Source organism: Salvelinus sp. IW2-2015, unplaced genomic scaffold (genome assembly GCF_002910315.2).
Source record: "Salvelinus sp. IW2-2015 unplaced genomic scaffold, ASM291031v2 Un_scaffold2638, whole genome shotgun sequence".
Lineage (NCBI taxonomy): Eukaryota > Metazoa > Chordata > Actinopteri > Salmoniformes > Salmonidae > Salvelinus > Salvelinus sp. IW2-2015.
This window is the reverse complement of record NW_019943945.1, coordinates 197320-207830: the sequence shown is the minus strand read 5'-3', so window position 1 is coordinate 207830 and position 10511 is coordinate 197320.

Below are 10511 nucleotides of genomic sequence, written 5' to 3'. Positions count from 1 at the left end.
CTGGTGCCTGTTGGTCCCCTGGTTCCTGTCGGTCCCCTGGTGCCTGTTGGTCCCCTGGTGCCTGTTGGTCCCCTGGTGCCTGTTGGTCCCCTGGTTCCTGTCGGTCCCCTGGTTCCTGTCGGTCCCCTGGTTCCTGTCGGTCCCCTGGTGCCTGTCGGTCCCCTGGTTCCCGTCGGTCCCCTGGTGCCTGTTGGTCCCCTGGTGCCTGTTGGTCCCCTGGTGCCTATATACTGTGTATTCCTGTTTGATATCATTTATTTAAGTGTTCGTGTCCGAGAAGCCGGTGTTTGGAGGATATATTGGCACGGGTGTTAGTCCCACACTGCCAGGTCTCTGACCTCCTCCTTATAGGCTGGCTCATCGTTGTCGGTGATCAGGCCTACCACTGTTGTCGTCAGCAAACCTAATGATGGTGTTGGAGTCGTGCTTGGCAGCGCAGTCGTGGGTGAACATGGAGTACAGGAAGGGACTAAACACGAGCCCCTGAGGGGTACCAGTGTTGAGGATCAGCATGGCAGATGTGTTGTTGCCTACCCTTACCACCTGGGGCAGCCTGTCAGGAAGTCCAGGATCCAGTTGCAGAGGGAGGGGTTTAGTCCCAGGGTCCTTAGCTTAGTCATGAGCTTTGTGGGCACTATGGTGTTGAACTCTGAGCTACAGGTTTTCCTTTTGTCCAGGTGGGAAAGGGCAGTGTGGAGTGCAGTAGAGATTGTGGATGTGGATCTGTTGGGGCGGTATGCGAATTGGAGCGGGTCTTGGGCAGGTGCTGTCCAACCCTGTTCCTGGAGAGCTACCATCCTGTAGGTTTTTATTCCAACCCTAATCTGGCACACCTGATTGTAATAATTAGCTGGTGAAAAGCTGAACCAGGTAAATTACAACTGTGGTTGGAGCGAAAACATACAGGAAGGTAGCTCTCCAGGAACAGGGTTGGACAGCCCTGGTCTAGGGTTTCTGGCATGATGGTGTTGATGTGAGCCATGACCAGCCTTTCAAAACTCTTCATGGCTACCGACGTGAGTGCTCCGGGGCGGTAATCATTTAGGCAGGTTACCTTCGCTTCCCTGGGCACAGGGACTATGGTGGTCTGCTTGAAACATGTAGGTATTACAGACTCGGTCAGGGAGAGGTTGAAAATGTCAGTGAAGACACTTGCCAGTTGGTCCGCGCATGCTTTGAGTACACGTCCTGGTCATCCGTCTGGCCCCGCGGATTTGTGAATGTTGACCTGTTTAAAGGTCTTGCTCACATCGGCTACGGAGAATGTGATCACACAGTCGACCGGAACAGCTGGTGCTCTCATGCATGCTTCAGTGTTGCTTGCCTCAAAGCGAGCATGAAAGGCATTTAGCTCGTCTGGAAGGCTCGTGTCACTGGGTAGCTTGCAGCTGGGTTTCCCTTTATAGTACGTAATAGTTTTCAAGCCCTGCCACATCTGACGAGCATTAGAGCCGGTGTAGTAGGATTCAATCTTCGTCCTGTATTGACGTTTTGACTGATTGATGGTTCGTCTGATGCCGTTGCGGGATTTCTTGTAAGCGTCTGGATTATTGTCCCGTTCTATTCCAGCCTGTGCTAGCAAAACAGTCCTGTAGCGAAGCATCTGCGTCATCTGACCATCTGCTCTAAGGTAGGTGCCTTTAGGAGGCAGATAGGCAGCAGCCTTCTGATTGGTTAAATAATAACAGTAGGATACACCGACATTAGTTTCCATTCATACACAGTGTGACAATTATTTCCCGACACTGGGCTCGAAGTCGCGATGATCTGAGCCGAAGCGTGCTGCTCACTCTCCCTTTCTCTCCCCCTCTCCCTCTCTCTCTCTCTCTCTCTCTCTCTCTCTCCTCTCTCCCCTCTCCTCTCTCTCTCTCTCTCTCTCCCCCTCTCCGCTCTCTTCTCTCTCTTCTCTCTCCCCCTTCTCCCTCTTTCTCTCCCCCTCTCGTGTTTTCCTCTCTCCCCTCTCCCTTTCTCTCCCCCTCTCTCCCTCTCTCTCTCTCCCTCGACTCCTCACGTCTCCTCTCCTCTCTCTTTCCCCCTCTCCCTCCCTCTCTTCTCTCTCCCTCTCCCTCTCTCCCTCTCCCTCTCCCTCTCTCCCTCTCCCTCTCTCTCTTCTCTCCCCTCTCTCTCTCTCTTCTCCCCCTCCTCTCGCCCCTCACTCCCTTTTTCCCTCTCTCTCTCCCTCCCCACTCTCGTCCCCCTCACTCCCTCCCTCTCCTCTTCCCCTCCCTCTCTCCTCTCTCCCGTCTCCCCCCCCTGTTCTCCCCGTCTCCCCCTCTCCCTCTCCCGTCTCCCCTCTCCCTCGTCCCCGGTCTCCCTTGTTCTCTCTCTTCCTTCTCGCCCCCATCGTCCCTTCTCCCCAGTGTTGTACCAGGCGTGAACATAGTGGAGGCCCCTGAACCTGATGTTTCCGGGAGGAGACTGAGTCAGTACAAGGTCGTTGTTGTAAAAGGCTGTGGAGTTTGTTTGTGTGTGGGAGTATGTCTCTCTTGTTTATCATCTGTGCTTTCAATGACATGAGATAATCTTGTTTGTGTTTATGTTGTGTGTTTTCGTACATGTGCTGGTTTATAATGTGTATGTTTATAATGGTTGTGTTTATATGTGTATGTTTATAATGTGTGTGTGTGCGGTATTTGTCCCTACACCACTAGAACAATACAGCACAATGTCCCTACTACCACTAGAACAATACAGCAACAATGGTCCCTTACACCACTAGAACAATATCAGCACAATGTCCTTACACCACTAGAACAATACAGCACATGTCCATTACACCACCTTAGTAAACAATGACAATGTCCATACACCCACTCAGACAATACAATGTCCATACACCACTAGAACAATGTACAATGTCCCATACACACTTAGAAATCAAACAACCACAATGTCCAGTTACTATCCACTAGAACAATACAACACATATGTCCATACACTCCTAGAACAATTACAATGTCCATACACCCACTAGAACAATACAATGTCCATACACCACTGAGAAACAATACAACAACAATGTCCAAATACTACTATAACTAATATACAACACAATGTCCATACACACTAGAACCATAGTACTAATGTCCTACACCACTAGAACAATACAGCACAATTTGTCCCTACACCACTAGAACAATATCAGTCACAAATGTCCCGACAACCACTGAAACAAGTGACAGCACCAATGTCCCATACACCGCTAGAACAATACAATGTCCATACACCACGTTAGAACAATACAATGTCTCCATACACCACTAGACAATACAACACAATGTCCATACACACTAGAACAATACCAATGTCCATACACCACTAGAACAATAACTCAGATCACAATGTCTCATACACACTAGAACATACAGCAATGTCATACACACTAGAACGAATACCAATTCCATACCACCATAGAACAATCAGCACCAAGGTCCCTACACCATCTTTAGAACAATACAGGCACAATGTCCCGATACACCACTAGATACAATACAGCAGACGAATGTCCAATGACTCACCACTAAAACAAGTACAATGTCCAACACCACTAGCAACAATACAATGTCCATACACCCACTAGACACACCTACCAATTGTTTCCATACACCACTATGAACAATACAGCGACAATGCTCCCTCACCACTAGAAAACAATTAAGGGCACAATGTTCCGTACACCACTAGTAACAATACAGCAACAATGCCCAGTGACACCACTAGATCAATATACATAGTGGTCCAGTAAACACACTAGAACAAAATACGATGTCCCATACTACCACTTTTAACTAGAACAATACAACACACATGTCCAATTACACCACTGTAAACCATATACGTAATGTCCTAAATACTACCATCTTAGATCTACAATACAACACAATATCCATACTACCTACTTAGGACTACACTATGTCCGCAGTGGTACACCACTAGAGTTATCGAATACAATGTCCATACACACTAGAACAATACAGCACAGATTGTCCCTACACCACTAGAAACAATACAGCACATAATGTCCCTACACCACTTTAGAACAATACCAGCACAATGTCCATAACCACTGTAGACAAGTACAAGTGTCCTATACTATCCGACTAGAACAATACAATGTTCCATACACCACTAGAACAAGTACAACACAATGCCATACACCACTAGAAAAATACAATTGTCCATACACCACTAGAACAATACAACACAATGTCCATACACACTAGAAACAACAAATGTCCATACACAACTGAAACAATACAACACAATGTCCATACACCACTTAGGAACAACACAATGTCCATACACCACTAGACAATTACAGCACAATGTCTCATCACACCCCACTAGTACAACACAATTGTTGTAACACCACTAGAACAATTAATACAACACAATGTCCCATACACCACTCGTAGACAACTTACAGCACAATGGTCCAGTACTCTCCCACTTAGAGATCCGTCAATAACAAACACAGTGTCCATACACATACTTTAGAACAATACCAACAACAATGTTCCATTTTCACCACGTACGAACAATAGAGCACTATATGTCCATACACCACTAGAACAATACAATGTCCATTACACCACAGGAGAAATACAACACAATGTCCATACACCACTTGATAGCAATTAGCAGCACAATGTCCCATTACACCACTTTTAGAACCAATACCAGAGCACAATGTCCATACACCACTAGAACAATACAATTGGTCCATACACCACTGTTAGAACAATTAACAACAACATGTCCATACACCACTAGAACAATTACACATGTCCATTACACACTTAGAACAATACAACACAATGACCAATACACCACCTAGATATCAAGTGAGAACCACAATGTCCATTACACCCTACTAGAAAACAATACAATGGCCATACCGACCACTAGAATACAATACAATGTCCATAACACCAGCGTAGAACATTACAACACAATGTCGATACACCACTTAGAACAACAACAACACAATGCCAGACACCACTAGAACCAATACAACACAATGTCCATTTTACACCACTAGAACAATACAACACAATGTCCATACACCACTAGAACATATACAACACAAGTCCCATAACACCACTCAAACAACCACAATACAATGGTCCATACACCACTAGTAACAACGACATTACATATGTCCATACACCACTAGAAAACAATACAACATATACTCTCAAGACCATTACCCTAACTACGACAATACAACACAATGTCACTCCAGTACCCCACTGTAGAACTCAATACAACCTACATATGTCCCTATGACTCACCTACTAGTTAACGAGATATCATAACTGACTCTGAATGACCATACACCACTAGAACATACAACACATGCCATAACACCACCTAGAAAACACAATTCCATTACACCAACTAGAAACACAATGTTCATTACACACTAGAACAACACAAGTCCATATCACCACTTAGAACAACACAATGTCCATACACCACTAGACACAACACAATGTCCATACACCACTAGAACAACACAATGTCCATTACACCACTAGAACAACACAATGTCCATACACCACTAGAACAATACAATACAATGTCCATACACCACTAGAACAACACACCACAATGTCCATACACCACTAAAACAATTACAACACAGTGTCAATGACACCACTAGAACAATACAACCACAATGTCCATTACACCAACTAGAAACAATACAACACAATGATTCCGAGTATGCACCACTAGAACATACAAACACAATGGTCCATACACCACTAGAACAACCACAACGCACTCGCCCATAGTCAGACCACTTAGAACATACAACTGCATCAATGGTCCATTACACCACTAAGAACAAAACACACAATGTCCCTACACCACTAGACAACAGCCACAGCTACACCACGACAGCACATGCCTACACCACTAAGAACAAAACACACAATGTCCACGTACATACCACTAGAACAATACAACACAATGTCCATACACCACTAAGAACAAACAAGTCCAACACCTTAGCAATTACAATGTCCATTATCACCACTAGACCGAGGAAAACAAACACAATCCCATTACACATGTAGCAACAATTACAACAACAATGTCCCATACACCACTAGAACCAATCAACAACTGTCCATACATCCACGTGAGAACAATACCAATGGTCCATACACCACTAGAACAATACAACACAATGTCCCCTATCACACTAGAACAATACAACAATTACACCACTAGAAATAATGTCCATTACACCACTAAGAACAATTACCACAATTCCACACAATGCATCAGCCATCTACACCAACGTAGAACATACAGCACAATGTCCATACGACCATAGAAGCGATCACACTGTTCCATACACCACTAGACACACAAACAATGTCCATACACCACTAGATAATACAAACCCAATGTCCCTACACACGAGAAACAATCTTGCAACATTACATGTCATACACCCACTAGAACAATTACAACACAATGTCCATACACCACTAGGAAACAAACAACCAATGTCCATACACACTAGAAACAATACAATGTCCATACACCATGTCTAGAACCAATACAGCACAATGTCCCTACACTCATTAGAACAATCAGCACATCCACACACTAGACATCGACAGCCATACACCACTAGAAACATACAGTATATCACCACAAACAACAATGTCCATACACCACTAGAACAATACAATGTCACATACACCACTGGAACAATACAGACACAATGTCCCTTACACCACTAGAACATAACACAATGTCCCTACCACCACTAGAACCAATACAACACAATGTCCATACACACACTACGACAATACACACAATGTCCATACACCACTAGAACAATACAACAAGTCCATACCACCACTAACGAATACAAACACAATGTCACATACACCACTGATACATACATTCAAATGTCCTACACCACTAGAACAATACAACACAAAGTGATCCCATACTGCCAGCTAGAACAACACAAATGGTCCATACACCACTAGAACCAGATACAACCATAGCAACTATACGCCTGTCCCATTACACACGAAACAATAGCACAAGTACAATAAACATAGCACAATGTCCATACACCACTTAGAACAAATAACATCATAGTCGTCCACCCTATGAGACACTATCCTTCTACAACAGACGAATTACAATGTCCATACACCACTAGACATCACTAGATGCTATCCATACACTTTTATGAACAATACAATGTCCATACACCACTAGAACAAGTGACAACACAATGTCCCGATACACCTACTAGAGAGCAACATCTAGGAGTCCATACACAACTAGAACAATACAACCAATGCTCCAAACACCACTAGAAACAATACAATGTCCATACACCACTAGAATAACAAATTCATACCCCACTAACAACAAATTGTCCCACTAACATCCCATGTCCGATACACCACTTTAGACAACAATACAGCACCAATGTCCATACACCATCTAGAACAATTACTTAACGATCAATGTCCATTACACCACTAGAAAAACAACACAATGCTACCCTCATACAGCACATGCCACCCCTAGAACAAATACAAGATACCTAAATACACAATGTCCATTACACCACTTAGAACATACAGCCACAATGTCCATACACCAGCTAGAACAATACAACACAATTGTCCATACACCACTAGACAATCCACAATGTCCATACACCACTAGAAGCGAATACAACACAATGTCCATAACTGAACAACAATGTCCACACAAGAACATACAACACAATGACCATACACACTAGAACAATTAACAACACAATGTCCATTACACCACTAGACACAATACAATGTCCATAACACCACTAGAACAATTACAATGGTCCGAACACCACTAGGAACAATACAACTACAATGTCCATACACCACTAGAACAACACAACACAATGCCCATACACCACTAGACAATACAACAAATGCCATACACCACTAGAACAATACAACACAATGTCCATCACACCACTAGAACAATACAACACAATGTCCATACAACACTAAAACAACACAAATACAATGTCCATTACACCACATAGAACAACACTACCAATGTCCATACAACCACTAGAGAACAATACAACACAATGGACCATACACCACTAGAACAATACAACAACAATGTCATACACCACTAGAACAATACAACACAATGACCATTTCACCACTAGAAACAATACAACACAATGACCATACACCCACTAGAACAAATACACCAACCATACGAACCAAACAACACCAAATTGGTCCAACACCACTAGAACAAACACAATGTCCATACACCACTAGAACAAACACAATGTTCCATACACCACTAGAACAAACACAATGTCCATACACTCACTAGAACAACACATATGGTTCCATACACACTAGAACAACACAATGTCCTTACACCACTAACACAAGTCACAAGAAACATACAACAATGTCCATACACCACTAGAACAATCACATACAAATGTCCATACACCACTAGACAAACAACCACAATGTCCATTACACCACTAGAACAATACAACACAATGTCCACACCACTTAGAACAATACAACACAATGTCCATACACCACTAGAAAAACCAAAAACACATACAAACACAAGCTGTCCATACAACCACTAGAACAATACAACACAATGGTCCATACCACCACTAGAACAATACAACAACAACTGTCCATACACCACTAGAACAATACAACACAATGTCCATACACACCTAGAACATCAACACAATGTCCATACACCACTAGAACAATACAACCACAATGTCCATACACCCACTAGAACAACACAATGGTCCATACACCCACTAGAACAATACCAACACCAATGTCCATACAACCACTGAGAACAACACAACACAATGTCCATACACCACTAAACAACACAATTCCTACACCCTAAGAACAATACACACCATGTCCATACCACCAATAGAACAATACAACACAATGTCCATACACCACTTAGAACAACACAACACATTCCATACACCACTAGAACAAATACAAACACAAGCCCTCACCACTAGAACCAATACAACACAATGTCATACCACCACTGAACAATACAACACAAGTCCATACACCACTGAACAATACAATGTCCATACACACTAGAACAATAACAACCAATGTCCATACCCACTACAACCAACACAACACTGCAATTCTGGCAGTTTATTTTTAATTTTAATTTTTCTCTACAATGTGCGTAAAGGAAGTGATATTCAACTGGAGATTAGCAACCCCGAGCCGATACAAAAAATAGTGTTATTTTTCACGCATATTTTTTGATGAAAAAAGATTGGAATGAAAAATCACCCTGCCAATTATAATGAAGTTATGGTACATTTAACACATTGCTTTCGCACCATGGAAATGTCGCCCTCAGTCTCAGCGAGATGAACGTTCACAAGTCGGACTTGATACATCGTTGTTTCCCCCGTACATCCTCCTCTTAGCTGCTGGGTTGTTTGAACAGATAGAATCTCACCTTCATTGTCTTATACTTCTAGCTAGTGGTTACCGCATGGTAGCTTCTCTGTGCTAGTTGAAGGCTTGCCAAAAATCGGATACGTGTTACCAATATTTTCAGTTTTACGGAAAATGGATTTTCGTTATTACTTCTTGATATCTGGGAATCTTCCCGTCGTGATTACTGGGAGACGTGCGACTTTATCAGAATTGTTTGATTGTTGCAACCTTACTGAAGGCTGTATTTAGTGTTGTACTAACGTTGCTGTCCTCCCCTCTCCAGTCCGGCTGTCCTCCAGCTTGTTCCACCACTGGGTGGCGCTGCAGGAGACCTGCGCCATCGTACCACCAATAGAACCATTGAGGTCCTGGCCAGTTACTTGCCGACCACTTAAGGCTGGTGCTGACTGCTGTTCACGGACCACAGGCTGGTGGAAGAACCAGCTCAACTACCTCCGACCACTGCATGTAAGAACAACAGAGGGGCGTTTCACACACACACACAACACACACCACACACACACCACACACACACACACAGACACACACACACAGACACACACACACAGACACACACACACACACACACACCACACACACCACACACACACACACCACACAACACACACACACACACACACAACCACACAACACACACACACTTTTAACTAGGGACCAGAAGTCCCCACAAGAATAGTAAACAGAGAGCGAGAGAACCTGACCGACTGGGGAATTCTATGTGTCCCACAAGGTCCAATGCTATTTCTAGAGTTAAGGGTTAAGGTTTAGGAATTAGTTTTAGGGTTAGGAGCTAGGGTGTAAGTTGGTTCTGTCGTCTGTCCCCAGGGCGTCTATCCCCACAGTAGTAGGCTGTCTGTCTGTCTGTCTGTCCCCAGGCTCTATCCCACGGTAGTAGGTCTGTCTGTCTGTCCCCAGGCTCTATCCACGGTAGTAGGTCTGTCTGTCTGTCTGTCTGTCCCCAGGGCTCTATCC